Genomic DNA, 24,594 nt, shown 5'->3' with positions numbered 1-24,594 from the left:
TGCTGATTTTCTTGCAGCTTTAAATAATGAGAGGATTTGTAAAGGTTACCACAAAGTGCAGACTGCGTGTACACTTGGTATAATCTTTCTGAGTGAATAGAAAGCACAAAAAAAATGTGGTAGGGATATTATGGAATACATACCATGTACACAGTGTTCACTTAGTGGAGGTGTTATTGAATCTAGCCCAAATGCTATACACTCATTTTAGTGAAGGAAACTAACAGGACACATATTGTAGAAAGCACCTGCTTTGCACGCTCTGGTAAGGCAACCAGTTACTTGAAAAAAAAGTTATATAACGACCAGTCTAATCATGATATATTTCAGTAGCCATTTTGAATTTTGTGCTTTCACAATTGCATTCCGTTTTTGATGTCAAGTAGACAGCTCCATTTACCATTTGTTATATACTTTTGTTCATATGTATGGGGGGAGTACATATACATACAACATAACACAAATAAAACTGTGTAACTTGCATTTAGCTATTCAGATAGTGAGTTCAACATTCGATCTTGTTTAGAAAACATTTCTGTGATAATAAATGCAAAACAGAAGACTTATGCTCTTAGCTTATGAAAATGCTTTTCAAAGAATTGCCCACTGTGTGAGTATTGAGTATGGCCGCATTGCCATAGTCAAAAATATTTGGAAAGTTGATTCAAAAATGTGCTAGTTAGAGAAAGCCAGTACTGGACATGAAGGAGAAACTGAAGGAAGCCAACAAGGAAATACAAATGCAACAGATCTTTAGTATCATTCAGAGTTCAGAAAGATAGTTAAGGCTAGTTAATTAATAGAACAGTAAATGACCAACAAGTATAGTTTGCATGAAAGACTAAAGTAAAAAATGAGGGTTTATATTATATGCACGAAAACTGAATCGCGCAAACACGTATTGAGCGAAACATAATGGGCGAAAGCCCAAAACATCGAACTCCAAACATGAGAAAACCAACAAACAAATACTGAGACTAACTGTTGTATGCAGAGGCCAAGCCCCCATGCACCCCTCACACCCCCCCTACTTAAATACACCAACTCCGAGATCGTACTACTTTGAAGCAAAGGGATTAATTCCCTACTGCAGTCTCAGTTCATACCTTCGATATTTTGAATATTCCCTCTTTATGTGTTGCTCAGTACGTGTTCGCGCAATTCAGTTTTCGTGCAAATAATATAGACCCAATAATGAATTGCAAGCCATCTGCTTCTTGCTACTGTGTTAGAGGCATCAGACTATTTTCATCAATTTTCTGCTACCTGCTTTACTATGCTCGAGTCACTGGGAAGCCAAAGATTATCCAGATGACAAGTTCATTGCAGCACATACATGAAAGTATGCAACTATTACTGGTTTAACCTGTAAATACATCTTTGGGATGACCAAGATCAAGGGCTATTAAACTTGATATAGAATTGAACCAGAGTTCAATAATATGTGAATCAGCAGAAATAACTGCTTCACCAGAGTGCTACAGGCCGAGCTGCTTTCCAAAACCCAGTTCATTGAGCTATGCACTGAGGACTCATATTCTGACAAATTTCTTATGTTACTTAAGTGGTCAGGCCTTACAGAACACTAGGCTTGACAACCCATAGGCATGTGTGGTCTTTCTTATTGCTAATGCTAAGTGAACTTAATCAGCTATAATATTTTTGTATATGTTTGTTAAAACGTGAAGCTGAACCACAAGAATTTCACTGCAGTGCTAGAACAAGTACTTTCTACATCCTCACATGTAGTATTTCCAGCTTTTGAAAACATATTTGTTACTTTTAGAGAACCACAGTTGTTGAGAATGGAAAGCTGGCTACCACTTAGCAGCAGTCATTTTTTATGAATATCAAATAATTATAAAGGAGTGAATCTAGACCACTGGCTAGTATAGCACTCCATGCAAAATATTAACAAGTTTATATAAGAAATAACAGGTCAAGAGAAACTTGATTGAAACAAATTTCAGAGCACATGCTGGGAGACTAAATTATATCTATTCCTCCCTTTGTTGGAGCTTTCAAATGGTTATATTATGAGTTATTGCTGTGTTTTTGGATGACTGTTTTCATTTCCACTATTTGACAATGTAGTGTATTGTGCGAGCCAGCAGTGGGCTTTTTTAGATTATTCCCACTGTGGTGTGACTGTGGGGTTGGTGTATATAATTTGTGCGTGCGTGTGTGTGTGTGTGTGTGTGTGTGTGTGTGTATGTGTGTGTGTGTGTGTGTGTGTGTGTGTGTGTGTGTGTGTGTGTGTGTGTGTGTGGTGGTTTTGTGTGTGTGTGTGTGTGTGTGTGTGTGTGTGTGTGTGTGTGTGTGTGTGTGTGTGTGTGTGTGTGTGTGTGTGTGTGTGTGTGTGTGTGACTGGGTTTTGTGTGTGTGTGAATGTGTGTGTGTGTGTGTGTGTGTGTGTGTGTGTGTGTGTGTGTGTGTGTATAGGGCTTCACCACCCCACATGGCCACATGTGGTGTAGGGATGTAGGGGAGCTTCCACCATGCAAAAAAAGTTTGTTTTTTTCTTTTTTTTTAAGCTCACCACTTTGATAATTAATTTTTGATAACTGGTAAACCAAACTGAGATCTTTAATAGCTCATAGGTAAATAAAAGGTTGAAACAAAATAGCTTGTACACCCAGAGCTAGGGATATAACTGGCAAAGAGATAATGAAGAGAAATTTAATGAAGTAAAAAAAAAAACGAACCAAGATGAACTCTTTGTAAAAAGGAAAACTTTTCAGAGTTTAATGTAGCACGAGTTACTATTGACTGCAGAGCCCTACCTGAAGTGCAAAGTAATGACACATGCAAAACAAACTCTCACCAGTCACTCACTTTTATTTTCTGTAGTCCTGATATATATCATGGGTGGTAATGAGTGAAATAATTATTGCAACTCTAATTTTCATACTGGGCCAGCATGTCACAATTTTAAGAAAGAATTTATAATTGTATATATATTTTTTTATCTCTGTTACCAGTCTGACTGGGATTTATCTCATTTTCAGTGGAGGCTTGGGGAAAAAAGCCTCCTAGTTATTACAGATACAAGTACAAAGAATGTTACAAAATATATACATACAAAAAAGTAAAATAGTAGGAGATTTTCATTGTACAGGGAGAAAAAAGTACAGTTTTTACAACTGTAGAATACAGAAGATACTCTTTGCATACATATAGTAAAACATTGTGGAATTTTTCAATGTGAATCAGATATGTATGTACATTTAGCATCTACAGCTGAACTGTCAAACATTGTATGTACTGAAATTGAATATGTACAGTTACTTGACATATCTTTATGCACAGGGCATAGTAACTTGCAAACTTGCAGAAAGGAAACATACAAAAATCTTTTAAGTTTGAAGATTACATTTTTCATCTGTCACCTAGTATTAAATACTAGCCAAGGTGGTGCAGCGGTAAGGCCGTGGTGGTGCAGCGGTTAGCGTTGTCACCTCACAGCAAGACGTTCTCCCGTTCGATTCTTGGCTGGAGCGCCTTCTGTGTGGAGTCTGCATGTCCTCCCCATGGTCAAGTGACATTTAAAGACATGCAGGTAGGTACGTGCATGAATGGATGTGCCTTCTTTAAGGGTTGGGCGTCAGGCTGGCAACTCAGCACCGTAAAAATCCACTGCCATTCATTAGCAGACCGGAGTTCCGCTGTGGCGACCCTTAACCGGAAAACCGAAAGACATTACTTACTTTTAATAATAATTTATTTTACATGACAGTAGAAAGAAATGTCATTTTGAAATATGTTTGTCTTTGACAAATTTATTTTTATGTCAGTTTTGCTGATTATGACTTTTGCTACCGAAAATGTTTACTAAGTTTGTTGTTTATAATAATTTCTTTATATAATATCATTTTAAAGCAATTTATATTGTTTTTTGTCAGTTACAGTTTTGCCAAGAATGTATTACCTTTATAAATTCATTTCAGTTAGTTTACCTTTTGAAACTTTATGTTGTTGCGAAAATAAACCATGTGCTGTATCTGTTCTAATATTGAAGTGAATGACATTTCAGTATAAGCCTTTCGTGGAGAATGAAACCAAGTTCCCCAATAAAAGAAAGAACTGAAAATGCTTATTCCACAAGAGCTACATGTCACACTAGGAATGTACCATAAATGTTATTCCATAAAACAATTAAGCTCTTTCATGCTAATAACATTCAGACTTCTTCAGAACTACTAGCAAACAAAACACTTCCACATTTAAAAGGTGAAATGGTCACACAAATGCACTGGGATTAAACAACCCTGCAGCATTTAAAAATATATTACATTAAATAATACTTTAATTCAAACCTGGCTGCTCTTAATGTTAAGGACATTGCTAATATGCATTTTTACTAACTAAATGTGTTTCTTGTAGCCAATTATTTGTCAAATATTTGTACATTATTGCATTCCTGGATATTTTGTGTGAGTTTTAAAGTGTCCAGTCTAAATCAAAAAGATGTGTTTTATAAAAGATGTATAGGCAGTTTGAAAGCATTTTTTTCATTGTCATTGAACTAGTCAAGAAAAGAAGCTATAAATAAAATAAAAGTATACTGCTCACATCGAGGTCAAACAATTGGATCTCTATGTGAAATCTGTTGAAATAAAGACTATGTAATTTGATACTAATTACTTGAAATAAGTTTTAAGCTCCTGCATAAGTTGTTGGCATGGACAGAAAAGGTTTTATTTGTACTGTCAGCTCCATGTGAGAAATATGTATTGTCACAGATTAAAAAAAACGGAAAGAAAAGCAGCCATTCTAAACTATGGCCACAGATTATGGTGAGTATATGTATCTGCATCATGCAGATACAAAAGTGAAATAAAACCAGGATAATTTCTTCCAAGGACTAGTTTTTAAAGTACAACATATGCCAAAATCATATTTATTAGCAGAGATCTCTGCTTATCAATGGGATGTGATTACAACAGGATGTTATTTCCATGCACATGCATTAACTAAGTGTTGGTGTGTGGGGTGGTGCTGAGAATTTTAAAGTCTTATTCAAAAGTAATATGTCACCTAAGTGAATCAGAGGAAGAAAAAGTGAAATTGCCTAATACTACTACAGTGATTGGTGGAAATGAAACTTAGATAGCATCACAGAGGTATATTATCTTTAAACCACAGTGAGTAAGGTGAGAAATACCATTCTCCACTCACTTTATCTTCCCTTCCAAATCTGTAATCATATAAAACAGATTTCTTTACATCTGTGAGAAACACAGCATTAACTGTATTCTGTAAACACAGCGAAGAAATGCATTTATTTCTTTAAACAAATGACTCATGACTTTCCCTTTAGAAGCACAATATGGTTGACAACAATGTTATTCATAAAAATATCACTAAATTCAGTTTACTATAAAGTCCTACCATCTGATGTCCTTACATTCACTGCTGTAGTATCCATTACAAATGGCATTTCCTGCCTTGAAGCCCACTGTCTGGTCAGTTTATCAAAGTCTACCATTGATTTAAGGTACGCTGAACATTACCCACACACTCCCTGCATAGTGTAGGACATAAAGGTGAGGTAAAGGCGTGCCATCTCCAGAACTCCTTTGCTGCCAGTCTGAATTCTGTTTTTAACCATAAGTCTGTTATCTCTGTCCATATTTTGCTGTTTTTCTGTTTGTTGGCATTCCAGTGATTACTTCTGTTTGCTGAAGTCCTCGCCGTTGCACATAAGTATCCATTTGGGTTTTTGTTCTTTTTCTGACTGTTTTGTGCTGTTTGTGGGGTTAATGTCATCCAGGAAGGGTAAATGCCAGTATGGCAGATGATTCCCCATAAAGGCTGCCATGATAGGTGTCTTTTTTGCCTAGGTGCTGCTCACAACCATACATCTTTTTCAATCTATCAGGTGTTTGTCCCTAAAACTCTTCGTTGTAGGCTTAATTCCCTTTCATTGTATCTTGAGAACCAGCATCTTAAGCCTCTTGCTAAAGATACTATGGATGGAACATCCTTCCCAGAGGGTCAACCCTCAGAAAAGAAGGAAAAGGTGCATAAGGTAAGACCAGAATCTTCTGCTGTCCAGCCTCTGCCAAGTGTTTATCCCAAGGTTATTACAAACCTGGAGACTCAGCTGGTTGTATTATCAGATTCCTCTACCTTGTCTGGGTTGGAGGTTGGTGAGGATCTGGTTGGCAGCACGTCTGACTAGGCTTTACAGGCGTCTGTTTTTGGCATTCATGGGGGAACCACATTTGATTATTTCCGAGGGGGGTCTAGAGGGGTTCCGTAGTTTCTCTTTAGGAAAGAAGTACGCCAGTTGTGGAATGCCATCCTGAGTCAGGACCTTCTCAGGTTTCTAGGATGGATGTCCCCTTAAAAATAGAAACAGGAAACTAATCATGTTTCTTCTGCTCCTAGGGATCCACAAAGTGAGTGGCAGGCCTTTACTCAGGGGGAATTTAATGCTTTACTGTCGTTAAGGCCTCCTCAAGGGGTTTCAGTTCCTGCTCCTCCTTGGTCCTCTTGTCCCTCTAAAAGGCCCAATTGAATCCTTCTGAGGTGCATTCTGATAATGAATCCCTTGCTTATTCTTATTATTATCATGTGATGGCTTTAAACATGGTTAGCTCACATGACACATTCAGAAGCTTAAAGATACAGTGTAACAACCACCTAGATTACCTCAAGGATACAGTGGACATGCATGCCATAAATGCTAATATATACCACCAAAAATATAACCAAATAATGACAGAATAAAGCCAGAAAACACAGTCATTGTAAAATTAAATTGTATGAAAGGAAATAAAACATTTTTTGTCTCTTACCAAAGATAAAAAATGTTTGAAAATGTTACTGGATTCCCTTAATAATAGTTACCAAATATATGTTAAATATTAAATGGTAAGAAAATATGACAGACAAACCATAACCTACACCTTCAGAAAAAAAGTCATAAAAGGCATTATTCTAGTATAATGGATAAAATTAGAGTATTTTACTAAGTTAAGGATGAGAAAATTTTCAGTCATCTGTCATAAGCCTTCATTTTAACAAGGGTCAAAATAGAATTTTTTTATTTCTGGTAAGAGACAAAAATAGTTTTAACTCTTCTCATATAATTTAATTTTAAAATGCCTATGTTTCCTGTCTGATGAAGGCTTGTAATACTGGAGGAAAGTGCTTATCTTTAACATGTGCAGTTATCTCCTGTGTGTTTTTATTTTTGCTAGAGTTTTAACTGATTTTATGTTTCAATAAACAATTTATTGGTTGCTGCTATTCCTGGCTTTTCTTGGTTTGACCATCACTACTTTTAGTTGATACAGTTACTAGAGGAAATAGAATATACAGTTTTATTTATATAAAGTAAGAACAGAAGAGGTCAAAAAATTGAACATTATGGAGCATCCACATTAACATTCAAGGTAAGGAAAAGGAACCACAATCAAATTAGGATTTTGTCAGCAGGTAAGAAAAAGGCTGGTTGTGCCAAGGTTCATAAAACTTTGAAGCAGATTTGCATATTAAACACCATGAAAGGCTATGATCAGACAGTAGATTTGGTGTCATTAGGAATGATAGAGGGTGCAGTAATTGTACTGGTCCATGCTTGGCTGCAGTAAGCCTAACACACATAAAATCTGTGTAGAAACTGAGTTGTAAGACCCATTAATAGGCCTTAGAATCTGTAATTGTTAAGAAGTCTGTCATCATCTTTCTTGGGTAAGTATGTGGTATAAAGAGATATGCAGACACCACGAGCTGTCCTTATGAGAGCTGAGGGATTGGGGCAGCAGTATAGCTGAATCCAAAAGTACTTAACTTGAAAACTAGTAAGTAAACATGAGTTAAAGTGTTGTGCTTATAGTTTTGAGAATTTTAATCATGTCCTTGTGTAGGGAAAAAATAAATGTAGGTTGCACAACAGAGGGAAGCTGGCTTATGCATGCCATCAGATATAGCAGGAGAGAAACTGCTCTGGTGCCATAGAGTGATAAAGTCCAGACTACAGCACAGCTGATCTGAGTTTGATTAGTTGGTCTGGTAACTGACAGAGTGGCTGGGAGTGATGGGTATTACCATCCGTGGTAAGGAGGGTGGTTCTGTTGCATCTCCTTTGATGATTCCCGGTGCAGGCTGGAAATGTCAAGCTGAGAGGCATGGTCTAAAGGGGGATAAGGGTGGAAACATGGCTGAGCTTTTGTGGAGGAATAGCAATGTTTTGCACATCTCCATTTCATGTCCACCATTTGGATGTCACCATGGGATCTGCAGGGGAAAGGGAAGGGAGAAACAGCAGTAGGTCATATAATAAGAAAATTCCTAACCCCAACTTGATGTAAGACAGCAGTGACCTGCAGAAACTTCATAAGGTCCACACTAGCTCTGGCTAAAAGTTCAGGCAATGGACGGGGATGGGGGTGATTGGAGTTACATTAGATCTGTAAAAGTACATGGGGCTGTTGGAGTGAAAGAAGGGGCAAGAAAGTACTCTAGAAAATGTTATGGTAGGAGAGAAGACACTAGTTTGATGGGAAGAGGCTGTGCTTCAGTGAAACACCTGTAACGCTATTATGATTTAGTGTGATAGAACATATCTGTAGGAGGAACACACAGTGAGAACATCAAAACATATTTTGTATGTGACTAAAACATTTTAAAATTAACAAAAAACATTAGCAACTAAGATAATATAAAGCTTTTAGTCTTGATGAGCTGTCCCTTAAACTCATTCAAACAACCCGCTACTACCTTGTAGGACTATCTATATGACAATGTGGCTGGATATAGGACAGTTTTACATGTAGCCATAAGCTAGTTATGTGGACCAGACTGAAACCACCTGCATTTCTTGTCACAGGCATATCTTGTGATTATGGGAATATGGACATTCTAGATATTTTGAAAAACAGCTTGAAATTATGTAACTGTTTAATTCAGGTCTGAGATGAGGAAAATTGTTCCATAGTCAAAGACAGCAACTATGGGGCAAGGCAGTCATATCAAATCAATGAAATGCTGTAAATGTTCATTTGGCATTGATGCAAGTTGGGGTGAGGGCAAAATACAGTGGTCCAAAGGGGATTAAAAAGAAGGTGGTCAGATACTGACTCACGTATTACTTGATACATCACTGAGCAGGTGTTATAAGAATACATAGTGACTATCCAGTCAGATTACTTGCTAAAGATAGTCATTTAGTTGATCACCACTGACTAAGCTGAAGTCTGTAAAGTGGACCTCTGGAGAAAAAACAGCCACACCAGAAACACTAATAGGTCCAAGTTTTGTGGAAGTTGAAGTTATTTATTTTAGCTAACTTCCTATGAGGAGTGTTGATAAAGTCCTTCACAAACAGGAATGTTAGTGGTTTGCCTGTTTGTTTTTTGGACTCAAGAAAATGCCTTTCATAGACTCCAAGAGTGACTTCGTAAATCAGAGGTATAGTGATTTGAAGAGTGATGAGGCATTTTGATGGGGTAAATAAAACAGCGAATTAGACTTAAGTCTTCCAATAGAAAATCAGGAATGTATAAGTAAGATATGACCCCTCAAGGTTAGTGCTGCCCCAATAAGGCATTTGGAACACCAAGTAGAGGGAGTGACATACTTTAAGGAGAGTACCAGAAGTGGGGTGCAGAAGGAATCCAATGAGTCATTACGTGTTATATGAGAGGTGGAGAATGAGTGAATAGGAAGGAAGTATGGAAAAGAGTTAGAATGTTAAATTTCTATCATCAGTCATTTGGAAAGTAATGGATGTTAGACGCATAATCCCACCGTATAAAGTGTTTGGAAGCAAACCTTTAGGAATTGTACAATTAATCTGGAACTGTGTATATTTATTGCATCATATATAACTGGGCTTTATTACACTATGCTACAGCGAGATCTATTTATTGTCAGCAACATGTCCCAAGGAGGTGGGTAGAAGGTGATCACATTTTATAACAGAACATTTAGGGTGAACATCGACATGGATAGGATAAAGGTACAAACTAAGACTGATATATAGATATTGCCAGGGTTATGTAGAGCTGTGGATACTTTTGGTTCAGAATGGTATGTGTTTAGACTCAGTTTTCTGAAGTAGGCAGTCATCAGCTAAAAGTATCTGAATAAATTATTACTGGTTAGGAGAATATCCAAAGATACCACACTGGGGCAGTTATAAGATGACGAAGAGAATAACGAGCTTTATAAAGATACTGCTCTGATTTCCAAGCATACCTCTCAACCTATTACAGTAAGAAATCTTGCAATGCCTAAATTAATGGGGGACAATGGCCCCAAAATAGGGACAGATTTTAACTATTGATCTTACAAACTTAGAAAGTTGCTAGAATAGTAGGATTTGTGGTAGCTTGCAGATTCTGAAGGATATGAAGTCTTAAGTCAGATGTCATTATTTAATTACCTCAATCTTCAGGGATTTGCCAGAAAACCACAAATGTAATTAGGAATAGACCAAAAATATGAGGCAAAAATCTGAACATTCTGTGAATAACTGGGCAGTTCATAGGTTTGTTTCCATGTTAGTATAGTTAAAAAAAGTTTAGGGAGCCATTTATGAAACTGATTTATGCAAGCCACATGGTACTTATCAGAGAAAAAACAAACAGTGACACACTGCAAGGACATGGAATTAGAGTCCTGAGTTTTGTGAATGTGAAGTGTGACCAGTGCTAGGTACTCAGGATAAGTAGCAATGTGAAGCATAAATGAAAGCAGAGCAGGAAAATGACAAGGGTCAGGTGTGAGTGTGCCATGCAGGGGTTACTAGGTAGGAGAATGAAAAAGCTGAGGGCAGATCAAAATAAAAATTATCATATGCATTGTAGTAGAGAGAAGCTTTAAAAAAGAGACATAAGTTATAGTAAAGGTTGGAGCAATGCTACGAGCAACACTGTTTGCTTACTGTAGCCGTTGGATACCAGGTAATGGAGCATAACAGCAACACAAGAAGAGTAAGGTCTACACAAGGGAGAAGAGCTCTTTGTCTTTGTCAATCAAGTAGTAAAACTGCTTGGTTATGATGTACCAGGAAATGAAACCTTGTTCTGACTTGGCAAAGTCCATTTCGAATGTACAGAAGTTTTTCTTTACATTTTTTATACTGTTGATGTCAGTTTTTGGTAGGCCTATGATGTTCTTTTCTAGAAAATAATTGAATACTGTAAAAAGAGATGGTGGCGCTTTGCTTTTATCAGTCATTGACAGATCTGGTAATACAGATAGTTTATTTATGACTATTATTACACATCATCGTACATCATTGTACAATGTGAGAAAATATTCCTGCATGCGCAGATAAGTAAATGAAATACGAACAGTCTCAATGAACCATTTGCCTCATTTTTGTTATTGCACATCCTGCAAAGCATGCTCTCATAGTATGTATAAGGATATATTTTTGCTGTAAGCATATTCAGACTTGTGTTTGTGCACCACATCTTCACCACACTGGTCTGTGGGGTTTTAAGTGTATATCACTGGGACAAGTTTAAATGGGTTGTTTGACCAAATTACTGACAAATGAACTTCAGTTTCATTACCGACTGTTAGCATGCACAATCAGTCACAATCACAAAGTGTGCAAAAAGGGAGCTTTACTGGGTTAAGATATCTTGTAGAAAAACATTTTACTGCATACACAAATATAGCTCACTGAATAATCATATTTCTTTCCTCACGTATCATTTTGTTATGCTGATACTGGGGTGCCAGACAATTGGTATTAAATACTTAAAGAAAATAGACACCTTGCTTATTTATTAACATCTCTTCAGCATATGTTTAGTTAGTAAGTTATTTCCTGGTTAACCTCAAATAAAGAAATCACTCTGCTGTTTTATGTATGTCTTCAGCTTAAGTTTAGGCAGTAAGCATTTCTTAAATAAGAAATATAAAGCATAAGGTAACAAAAGGAAGACACAATGATATAATAAAATTTAGCATATTAATTGCACTAGTGAAATGTTTAATACCACAGGATAATAAAAATCAGAGACTACAAGGTATGAATTAAGTAATGGAATGAAGATCTAGGCTATAGAACTAGTAAAATTAACTATGATAAGAAGACAGATACATATCTTTTTAGAGGAGAAACTATCCAAACTAAACTCCAAATGATGGAGATGTACATGCATGTCTGTAAAATAAAATTTACTACCGCGTACACAGAGAAGTGATATAACTATTAGTAACTGATGCTACCACTGGGTAGTCAAAATAAAAGAAGAATATGTGAACAAGAACAAGTCTGAGGCTGGAAACTAAGACTTAAAGAATATAATAAAAACCTTGCAGAAATAAATAATTGTGGCAGATATAGAGTCCTGCCAGACAAACACAATACAGTTTTTTTCTGTGAGCAATCAAAGTAGTAAGTCAGAAATCTTCATACAGTTTACCTGATGTAATTTGTGGTCTGGATATGCATTACAAATCTTGACAGTTGTCTATCAGATGTTGAGTAAAGTTAAATGCTGACTAGACAATGGGACACACAGTATCATGTGATTGTATTCCATTCAGATGACCAAATGGGCATCACTGTGGGATCAGTACCAGGTCCAAATCTTTTTCAAGTAATGCAAAGTAATTAATACGCAGGAATGTTTAGAAAGGTTCGCAGTTTATATTCAATAAAACAAATACAAGATAATATTTTGGCAAGGACAAGCAGGAACAAAGACAGGGGTACAGAAGTGGAGAGGAATTAATAGCAATAGCAAATAAAAGAAAATACCAGGAAATAATTACGTCAGATTATATTAGGGTAAACAATATCACTGATCATTGAATGCTGCTGTTAGAATACAGTGAGACCAGGGGAAAGGCATCAAATGTAAATTTCCATAAGTTATTCATTTTCAGTATGGATGGTTGGCAAAATTCCATCAAGCTTTTTATGGTCAGATCTGGAGATTTCTTTCTAAGGATAGAGGTTGTATAGAAAAAGTTAAAAATCAGAAAGAAATACATTAACTGCACTACGAGATATATAGAGATGGTGACTATAAAACCTTAGAATGCATTGTCTTAAAAAGGCAGAGGGAGGGCATGACAAACACTAAGCACATCATAGGTATTCTTATACCCAAAAGGAGTATTGCCATTCAAAAAAAGGTTTATATTCTTAGAATGTGAAAGAGAATTAACATTTGTCTTGCAGAGGAATGGCCATGTGTCGTTGCTTCCCATGGTCAGTGATATGAGTTTCTCAATGTACTGTGATTGACATTCTGTGAGTCCACATAAGACAATTTATATGAGGGTATAGTTTAAAATTAAGAGGAAGCTGCACAATACTTCCTTATAATGCTTAAAAATGAATATGCTGAGATGGCAATAACAGTGGGATATTTAACAAAAATAATGCCACAACCTTACTAGTCCTTTGTCAGTGAGCACTAGTAATGCTACTGTGATATCAAGAGATTCAGATATGAAAGAGTCACAGTGAACAAACACTCATCAGTGAATTATTTGCATGCCCCAGAATCAAAGACTTAATGCAGGTAGAACAACTGCATAGTTTCCCCAGTTATTTCACCTGCAGATGTACACACAGAAGCACACACACATGCATGCATACTCCAATTTACACAAAAAGTGAAACAGATACCAGGAGAGTTACAAACATATGAATCCATTCAATCCCCCTCATGGCCCTATACAGACATATGTATGCAGTCACCTACACACACACACACACACACACACACACACACACACACACACACACACACACACACACACACACACACACACACACACACACGCATGCACACACACGCACCCACACACACATACATACACACACACGCACACACACACACACACACACACACACACACACACACACACACACGCACACACACACACACACATACACACACACACAAAACTTTGCAGAATATACTTGCACAGATAAACCCACTGTTGCCATAGATAACAGTGGGTGTACACCATGAATCTATACCAGTACATCTTCAATGCAGTATACAAAATGACACGGTAGAGCTTGTCTTTAAATCACTCATAGAATGTCAATGGGAATCCAACAAACCTTGACTCAGTAAATCTCTGGAATGGGCTTTAACATAGGCCTTGCGATGGGGGTGGGGGGTGGGGGGGTGGAGTATGTTCATGTCTTCCCATGCCTTGCCATTTCTGAATAAAGGTGCACTGTATTGTGCTTGACATTATATGAGTGGCTCACTTAAGTGAAAGAGACTGCAACCCTGAATAAATATGTATGTGAACAGAATATTACAGACTGAAAATAAATGGTGAATGCCACCGGGAAGGCATGGGGAATTATTGTTTCATAGAAAGGATGTAGGCTTTCTAGAATTGCCTATTGGAAAACACATACTGCAACTAAAAACATTAATGTAGTTCAAGGATACAAGGAATAAAAATAACTCAATTAATTTGATGGAGTAGATAAAGAAAAAGAGAGAAAAATATGCAATCCATGTTGCATTTAACTTTTGTTATGGCTTAAAGAGAGGTGATATTTTCAGATTATACCATGTATGTGTGTGTGCATATGTGTGTGTGTGTGTGTGTGTGTGTGTGTGTGTGTGTGTGTGTGTGTGTGTGTGTGTGTCTATGCCTATATATTTATAGATGTATCTATATATATATATATATATATATATATATATATATATATATATATATATATATATATATATATATATATATATATATATTTATATGGATCTATGTCAGATTATCAACTTTTCAGAAACACAAAAAAATATTGAAGAAATTATATGATCAAGTTCCTGATAACTCAAACATCAAAAAAAAAAAAAAAAAAGCAAAAACAGAAAAATCTACCAACTCTGAGATCACACTACAGTGAGGAAAAGGTAACTTTCCTGATCATCCTTTCTGTACTGAGATCTCCATTCAAAAGCTTCAAATTTTTAAAAACTCGATCATATGGTCTCGACTATATGGAGTTCGAGTTTCTGAATACTCGATCAACTAATAAGGACCCATATGTATATATACACACACACACACACACACACACGCACACACACACACACACACACACACACACACACACACACATACATATTCTGATTAGCTAAAACAGCAACTTCAGAAATTAAGAGGCAGAAACTGAAATTACAAAACATAAAATACTGTATTCACAAGTGATTTAGACATTCACAAGCCAACATTAATTCTCCTCAGCATTCATGCATTGTTTCTTTTAAAAGCTTAACTGAAAATATGAGCCCAATTCCAAAAAGATCTGCATTTAGTGATAAGTAACCACTTACACTAAGTGCAGGCTTTTTGGAATCTGGCCCCAGGTGCAAGCCTGTTTATCAATGGGCCTTACACTGAAGTAAGTCACTTGCACTGAAAACAAGCTTTTCATAATCAGGACAGACCTACACTGGGAACATCTCTTCTGGAATCCGACCCTGTGTAATGTGCACTTGTAAACAAAATTGAACCCTATATATCTTCATTACAACAAGACCGTATACATGTCAACTGTCCTCAGCCATGAAAGAGGAAACAGTGAAATACTTACATATTCTAATATTGTTTAAAAATGTATGATATGTTTTAATAATACCTTTCACAAGCAAAGTGACTGCTTTGCTTTCATTGCAAAAAACTAAGTATCACCAACATAATACTGACATTTGATAGTCAGTCACAGCACTGCAAAACACTGCAGGGAATATAGTTAAACAGAACAACAGCAGTTTATAAATACAGCGGATATAAAAAGTGTACACACCCCTGTTAAAATGCCAGGTTTTTGTGATATAAAAAAATGAGCCTTTTCCCACCTTTAATTTGATCCATAACCTGTACGATTCAATTGAAAAACAAACAAATATTAAGGGAAAAAATAGAAAAAATAAAAAGCTTACAATAAGCTGGTTGCATAAGGGTACACTTTATTGAAGCACTTTTTGATTTAATTACAGCATTCAGTCTTCTTGGGTACACATCTGCCATCAATTAAAGAGACTCTGATTAACCCCAAATAAAGTTTAGCTGTCCTAGTAGGATTTTTCTGACATTTACTCAGTTGCCTCGTACAGCAAAAGCCATCGTTCGCAGAGAGCTTGCAAAGCATCAAAGGGATTTTATTGTTGAAAGGTATCAGTCAGGAGAAGGGTACAAAAAAATTTCCACAGCATTGGATATACCATGAAACACAGTGAAGGCAGTCATAAAAACGTGGAGAAAATATGGGAAAACAGTGATGTTGCAAAGAACTTGGCGTCCCTCCAAAACTGATGAAAAGACAAGACAAAAACTGGTAAGGGAGGCTGCCAAGAGACCTACAGCAACACTGATGGAGCTGCAGGAATTTCTGGCAAGTACTGATTGTGTACTACATGTGACAACAATCTCCCATATTCTCCATATGTCTGGACTATGGGGTAGGGTTGCAAGATGGAAGCCTTTTCTTACACAGAAAAACATCCAGGCCCAGCTAAAATTTGCAAAACAATACATCAAGACTCCTAAACGCATGTAGGAAAATGTATTATGGTCTGATTAGACCAAGGTCGAACTTTTTGGCCACAATTCCAAAAGATACGTTTGGCTCAAAAACAACACTTCACATCACCAAAAGAACACCATCCCCACTGTAAGCATGGTGGTGGCAGTATCATGCTTTGGGGTTGCTTTTCTTCAGCTGGAACTGGGGCTTTAGTCAAGGTTGAGGGAATTATGAACACTTCCAAATACCAGTCACGTTTTGCCCAAAACCTTCAGGCATCTGCTAGAAAGCTGAAGATGAGGAGGAATTTCACCTTTCAACATGAGAATGACCCCAAGCATACATCAAAATCAACAAAAGAATGGCTTCACCAGAAGAAAATTAAAGTTTTGGAATGGCCAAGCCAGAGCCCAGACCTAAATCTAATAGAAAATTTTTGGGGTGACCTGAAGAGGGCTGTGCACAAGAGAGTCCCTTGCAATCTGACAGATTTGAAGAGCTTTTGCAAAGATGAGTGGGCAAATATTGGCAAGTCAAGATGTGCCATCCTGATAGACTCCTACCCAAGAAGATTGAATGCTGTAATTAAATCAAAAGGTGCTTCAACAAAGTATTAATTTAAGGGTGTGCACACTTATGCAACCAGCTTATTGTATGTTTTTTATTTTTTATATTTTTTCCCTAACAGATTTGTTTGTTTTTCAACTGAATTGTACAGGTTATATGTTGCATTAAAGGTGGGAAAAGTTTTGAAATAATTTATTATGGTCTCATTTTTTTATATCACAAAAACCTGGCATTTTAACAGGGGTGTGTACACTTTTTATATCCATTGTACATCAGCATAAGTATTAAGAAACATGTAAGACAACACAATTCTTACACAAATGGTTATATAAAACTTTACAAGAAAATAAAAAAGGCAATAGCACAGATAAAACAGAGCTGAAGCACGGTATCTGGTGCCTGGAGTAGTGTAGCTAGGTCTGGTTCTCTGCTCTCCCTACCAGATGAGTTCATGGAAATGCACTGCAAGTACTTATCTCCCATCTGCCAATGTACAGATTACATTTAATGGGACTGGATTGCAGCTTATGGGTTTTGCAGTAATTATTTATTTATATTTTTTTTTATTGAATTTGTTTACGGGGAAGGTCCACTGGGCCAAAAAGTGCCAATTTTCAGTGGAGGCTTGGGGAGAAAAGCTCCACAGTGACATATACAATACATACAATTTGATAAAAGGTCAACTAACAATACAATACAATACATACAATTTGATAAAAACACCGATAGCAATTATAACAGATTAAACTGCTCAAGAGTTGTGACAATGAAAGAAAGAAAGAAAGGCAATGTACTTGTGAGTAAATCTGACTACTGACAGTACAATGTAATTGTTGATACAGAAAGAGGCACTGCAGTAGTATCACAAATAACAATTGACAATACATTTGCACAAGGGTACAGAAGTTTAGAAGAATTATTATCTGTCATATAAGATTATTTGTTAAAAAGATGTGTTCCTCATATATTACTGGTTCTGCTTACTCTAATGATTGCATAGTGGTTGCATGACACAGAAGGATAGAGCCCTCACTGTAACTCAGCCCACCAGGAATTAATTAGTAGTACCTGCACTACTGAAGCTGAAGGGAGGCAGAGGAAGAATGAGGGACTAGGCTTGCTCACTACTCCCTGGGTGGGAGGTGAAGGGTGCATATAGTCCAATGGCATTGTCTGTGGAGGCCAGGAAGTCAGTGGAGGCACTGACCTAAAGAGGGGTGTGGGATCTTTGAGCTTACATCAGTCATGGAAAAATTAGTCAGCCACATTACCCCTTCAGTCAAACTTCTACCACCTGAGTATCTGCAAATAGCTGCAGATGCAGTAGCATACCCCATCTCAATCCTAATCAACAGAGCCATAACATAAGCACCATCCCCTCTATCTGGAAAATATCATATGTCATACCTCTCCACAAAGGCGGCATATCTACTGAATTGTCTAAATATAGGCCCATAGCCATACTGTTTCCCCTTGCCAAAATCATGGAGAAGGGCATGCACAAACTACTTCTTCACTATCTCATTCAGAATAAACTATTGACCAACTCTCAACATGGTTTCAGACCCCATCACAGCACCTCCTCAGCTCTCCTCTCCTTCACCAATGTCATTTTAATCACAACCGGAATAACAACAAAATCTCCTCTACTCTCTTTCTAGACCTGTCCAAAGCTTTTGATATGGTCAACCACCAACTACTTAGCCACACTCTGAAAACCCTATCTTTAGATAATCAAGCCTCTCCATTGGTTTGAAGCTTATCTGAATGGCAGGCAACAAGCTGTTTTGTGGCAGAACAATCTCTCTCACCTGTTACCTAACATCTTAGGAGTTCCCCAAGGTTCCATATTAAGACTTGTTGTCTTTTTAATCTTTATTAATGATCTCCATACAGTCATCCCAGATGCTACTTGCATTCAGTATGCGGATGACTCTACCTTGGTATGCTCTGACACCTCCTCAACAAATCTACTGTTAAAAACCCAAAGCACATTCATCAAAGTTGAAAACTGGCTCTCTAATAAGCGCCTGATCTTAAACCTGAAAAAAACTAAACTACTACTTTTTTCCCCCACCCACAATTCCCCAGCAGTAACCTTTCCCATTACATTGAATAATGGAACTATCATCTTACCTGACTCCAGTACTAAACTCCTAGGAGTGATAGTTGATAATAATCTTAGATTTGATTCAAATGTAAATCAAACCATTAAATCAATACATAAAAAACTTGGGTCACTTTATAGAATAAAATACTTCCTAAACTCCTCAAACTAGAAGAGCTATTGCCCGTTCTTATCTTCTCTCTACCCTTCTTTATGCCTCACTCATGCTTACTAATCTTAGCAACTCTAATCTTAGTAAACTTTCCAGCTGCTATAACAACATTGCTAGATTTGCCACTGGCACACCTTATAGGACACATCACTGCCTTAATCTAAAAGAGTTAGGCTGGATTGAACTACAGAGCCTTCTACAACTGAATCAGCTTATAGAAGCTTATAAAATTCTCAAACAACCCAGTGAAACCCCTGCACTAGATAATATAATTGTCCCATATTGTAATCTCAGCTCACTCCGCTCTTTAAATAGACTGCTCATCCAAACAGTGAAAGAGAATAATTCAGCTGGAAACTCCCTATTTGCTAATGCTGTCGGTAAGATATGGAACTCCCTCCCTGCTCACCTTACTCTCATGTTCTCCTTATCCCAATTCAAGAAAAGACTTAAACTCCACTACAAAGCACAATGGCTGTATCCCTGCACTAGCCCTACTTAGCCCGCTCCTCTAAATTTTTATGCTAAAACCCTTCTGGATTCAACTTCTTACTTGGTTGACTGTCTCTGTCTGCATGAAGACACCTCTATCAAAAAGTATACCATTTGTAAATATGTAAATATCTACCCATTGTATGTAACTTAGAACCTCACTAAGAGGTAGTATTTATGTACTAAACCGATTATCAGCATTTTTTTAATGTATCTGTATAACTAGCTGGCTTGAACGAATCTGGAAACAATAAGCTTTATATGCTCAATATTCTTTTCTCTATGTATGTATGTTGGAGCTTTTCTTCCCGGGCCTCCGCTGAAAATGGATATGTATCCAGTTGGACTATCCTGGTCAACAAATGTAAAATAAATAAAAAATAAAAAAATAAAACATGCAATGCCATTGCATGCAGATCCTAGAGGCTTCACCGTGCAGGCATGGGGAGTAATAATAGTAAGGTTTAAGAAACATTCATGCTCCCCCATAGCAAAGACTCCTACCACTCCTGGCCTGTTCATCCCTAACCCCTAATGTGAATAAATGGGCCATAGGTCTTTTATCCCTTGAGGAGTAAATGGGTTAGTAAAGTGATTATGAGGGAGACATTGACCATAACTGGTACTGTATTTAAACACTGCATATGCATAGCATGTCTAGCTTTATTATACATGTGTGTGTTTGTGTGTCTGCCTGGATGTTCTGCATGCAAACACACACATTTAAATGTCTTGAATAGGACTGTCCTGTGAAAAGAGAACTGTAACTTCTCTTTTTCATAAAATCTGTATAATCTATGTAATCTGTAAAACCTATATAATCTTCCACTTCTCCTTTGACTTAAATCACTCAAACTATTAACATTTGGTACCAGGACATACTCCTCATTCTGGGACTACATGAGGGCTAACTATTGTTTGCATTTGGAAACAGGGAAATAACTTACAAGTACCTGTGATTTCATTGCAGATAGTATGGCTGTTGGCCTTTTGCTGAAATAACAGCTGGGACATTTCTCCACAGTCCTCTTTATTGGCTGTTTTCTGGCTGAACCCTGCTCTGCTGAAACAATACCTTCTTCAATAAAATAAAATGACTATAAGTTCCAGTTAAACTCTCGTGTAGTCTACCTGATAAAGACATGACTTGTTTGCTTCCCAAGTCCTTGACTGTTGCCTCACTCTAAAAGTCGCTACTGGAATCACTGTCTCAGTCTACCAGGTAACAAGACCTCAGTTCTCTATACTTATATTATTTTTTTTCTTTACAGAAACAATTTCTCTCTATATTCACCATGAATTTATATCCCTTTTCTTCCAGCATTATCCACATGTTCTCATCATCACAGTCAGAGACTAGAACCTCTCTGGGTAGGGTGGTGGTGCAGTGGCAATGAATCGATCCAAAAGCAAGGGAGGCGATGGCGAAGCAAAAGGGGAGAAGATTATAGAAAGAACACCCCCATGAATAATTAGTGGTAACATAATGGAAGTTACCAGGCAGGTTTTTTTAGTGAGGGGCCACCAATGAAACAAGAGAAGGAGGAGAATGGAGCACAGGCAGGCAGGCAGATGCAGGCATGAACATGATCATTGCACAATCACTTATCCTGCACAGCAGAACATAACTTCAGACTTGGTTAACTGGCACAAAAGACACATGCCATCCCACAAGTCCATGCCACAGGGAGGAGATAATATTTTTTGGTCACCGGGTAGGTGGGGTGGCATACCTCTCAACTGTACAGGTTTTCGCAGAATGTCCAGATTTTTGACTCATATTTTTGGTGTGTTCCTCCTAAAATCTGTTCCTTTCTGGCAAATAGCTGAGGATTGAAGTCATTACATGATGACATACATTTGAGTTTGACTCCACATCCTTCAGAAAATTCATGCTGATGCAAAACCTATTATTCTATCAACTATCTAAGTTTGTAAGAGCAGTATTTAAAATCTGTCCCTATTTGTCCCCCCATCATTTTAGGTTTTGTTTAGATTTTTTGCTCTAAGAGGTTGGGAGGGATGGGGTGGAGTAATACAATATTTAACTTTATGTTGCAGTGTCACTGGTGATAACTTTGTGCTATGAATCAATCCTAACCAAATATAATATCTATCTACATATATATATATATATATATATATATATATATATATATATATATATATACCTATATCTGTATCTATAACTACCATCTCTGTCTTTCTTTGTACATATATATATATATATATATATATATATATATATATATATATATATATAGATAGATAGATAGATATAGATAGATATAGATATAGATAGATAGATATAGATCAACATCTACTTGGTCAACAGAAACAGGTGGTCAACATGTGCACGAGACTGACAATCTCTGGGTAGAGGAATATTCCCCTTCCCCATGGAGTGTGCAGTTTTGGAGTTAATATGTATATATAATTAGCAGGGGTGTGGGTGGTGCAAAGGGACTTCAGACCCTGCATAAACATTTGCTTTTTTTTTTCCACTGGCTAATATTAATCCTCAGAGCATGCGCAGTATATGTTGCTGTGACACTGAGACTGGATAAGCATTGCAAATCATTCATTTAGTTGTTTTATAAATATTTTATTTTATTTTATTTGACATGTGTTTATTAGAGTATTACACTGATCACAATGGTACTGCCTGGGTTAAATAATTCACAAAGAAAAAAAAATGTGTAAGAGAAGCAGTTTGCTGTATACGTGAAAACCAGCATAGAACGTAATCTCTAATACAAATTATACAGTAGAAATGAACTGATGTAACAAGAATTATGACGGAAATACATATTTTAGAATTGTACATGATAATATTATATGTTTATGTCATTGTGGAAATGCTACAAGGTATTGAGGGTCAGAGTTAGGGAGGTGAAGTTAAGAGTTGTAAGCAGTCAAGAAAGAATAAGTATAGAGGTTGAGAGGCCCTTAGTGGTGTGGCATCCTGTGTGGCAAGTATATCTGGATTTGTTGTTAGGAGTATTTTTTAAGGTGATGTCCGAAGATGGGAAAGTCAGATTGCAGTTCCTTTAGGCATATGTGCACAAATAGATGTACAGTAAATTTAGTTGATAAACATGCAAGCTCACTAGACATACCTCCCAAATAAGAGATTACTCTGGAGCAATGTCATATAGTAGGCAAATGACTTTGGAAATCAAGGCCAGGACTGTTACAGTGTGTAAGTCTTGTAGAAAAAAAATCGTAAGCTTGTGTGAGAAAGCCACTGAATATATACAAAATGTATTGGTTTATTTATTACACTTGATTAACATGAAAGTCTGACTGGACAATAAAACCCCTTTCAGTGGAGGCCCATGGAGAAAAGCTCTAAATGACATACACATATATATATATATATATATATATATATATATATATATATATATATATATATATATATATAAACACACATACACACAAAAGATACATACAGTATGAAGAGATAGCAAACATCTCTGCTATGACAAAAGGAGTAAAATAAAATACACATTTACATACAATATGAGGGGTTGCATTCACATTATATATTATATATGTACAGAGGAGTAGTTCATGGTATTGAAAATTCAAAATACTGCACGTCAAAATATTGAAAACTCAAAATATTGAAAAGGGGAATTTGCCCTTCCTTTACTGTTGTGTGATCTCAGAATTGGTATATATAAATATTAGGGGTTGTGGAGGGCACAGTTCCCCATATAATGGGTATGGGGGCTTGCCTCCCTGCATTAAAATCATTTTGATATTTTGAGTTTTTAGTATTATGAACTACATCTGTGTATAGATATACATGTACACATATATGCATTCGCTATTCTTGCCTGCATGCTGGCATTCTTATAGAGTCTAGTGCCTAGGGCTGGAGCCCCATCAGCCCCTGCACATGCTGGCATTCTCATGTAATCTAGTGCCTAGAGCTGGAGCCCCTTCAGCCCCTGCACATGCTGGTATTCTCATGTAGTCTACTGACTAGGGCTGGAGCTCCTTCAGCCCCTGCACATGCTGGTATTCTCATGTAGTCTACTGACTACGGCTGGAGCCCCATCTGCTCCTCCACATGCTGGCATTCTCATGTAGTCTACTGACTAGGGCTGGAGACCCATCTGCTCCTCCACATGCTGGCATTCTCATGCAGTCTACTGACTAGGGCTAGAGCCCCTTCGGCCCCTGCACATGGTGGCATTCTCATGTAGTCTACTGACCAGGGCTGGAGCCCCATCTGCTCCTCCACATGCTGGCATTCTCATGTAGTCGACTGATTAGGGCTGAAGCCCCATCTGCCCCTCCATTTTTATGGTGTTTCTTTAATATGTAAACCCTAATGTAAGCATTAACATAAACTAGAAATGTGCCGTATTAATTTAAAAAAAAAAAAAAAAAAAAAAAAACAGTAGGGCACTTAGAAAAAAAAGCTTTAGCACAACTGGATAACTGTAATATGCCATACTTGAGTTGTATGCAATTCATGTTCATTAATGACTGAGTTTGTTTAGCCACTTTGCTTCACCATTAAAACCATACCACTCCAGCCTTCATTCCATCCTTCCTGTTTTATGGAGATGCATCTGACTCCTATAGTGACCCCTTGATCAGTCAACACCATACATTCAGCTTACAAAAAAAGCAAAAAATGGGAGAACATTGTCTAGCTTTTCCAGATTGTTCCTGCATTATTGGATGAGTGGCTGTCCTGGTGTGCTTCATCGCCATGTTTGTATTGTGGTTGTCCCTGCATTGGTGGATGAG

General features: G+C 37.1%; 1 protein-coding gene across 2 annotated transcripts in view; it reads right to left on the bottom strand.

Moving 5' to 3' along the window:
* Positions 1–24,594, bottom strand: part of P2RY13 (purinergic receptor P2Y13) — a 252,408-nt gene that overhangs the window by 180,582 nt on the left and 47,232 nt on the right. The window lies entirely within an intron of this gene.

This window comes from Protopterus annectens, chromosome 4.part1, assembly GCF_019279795.1.
Source record: "Protopterus annectens isolate FY-2018-M chromosome 4.part1, PAN1.0, whole genome shotgun sequence".
NCBI classification, from domain to species: Eukaryota; Metazoa; Chordata; order Ceratodontiformes; family Protopteridae; genus Protopterus; species Protopterus annectens.
The sequence above is the reverse complement of the archived record's forward strand: the minus strand, read 5'-3'. Positions and strand labels throughout refer to the sequence as shown.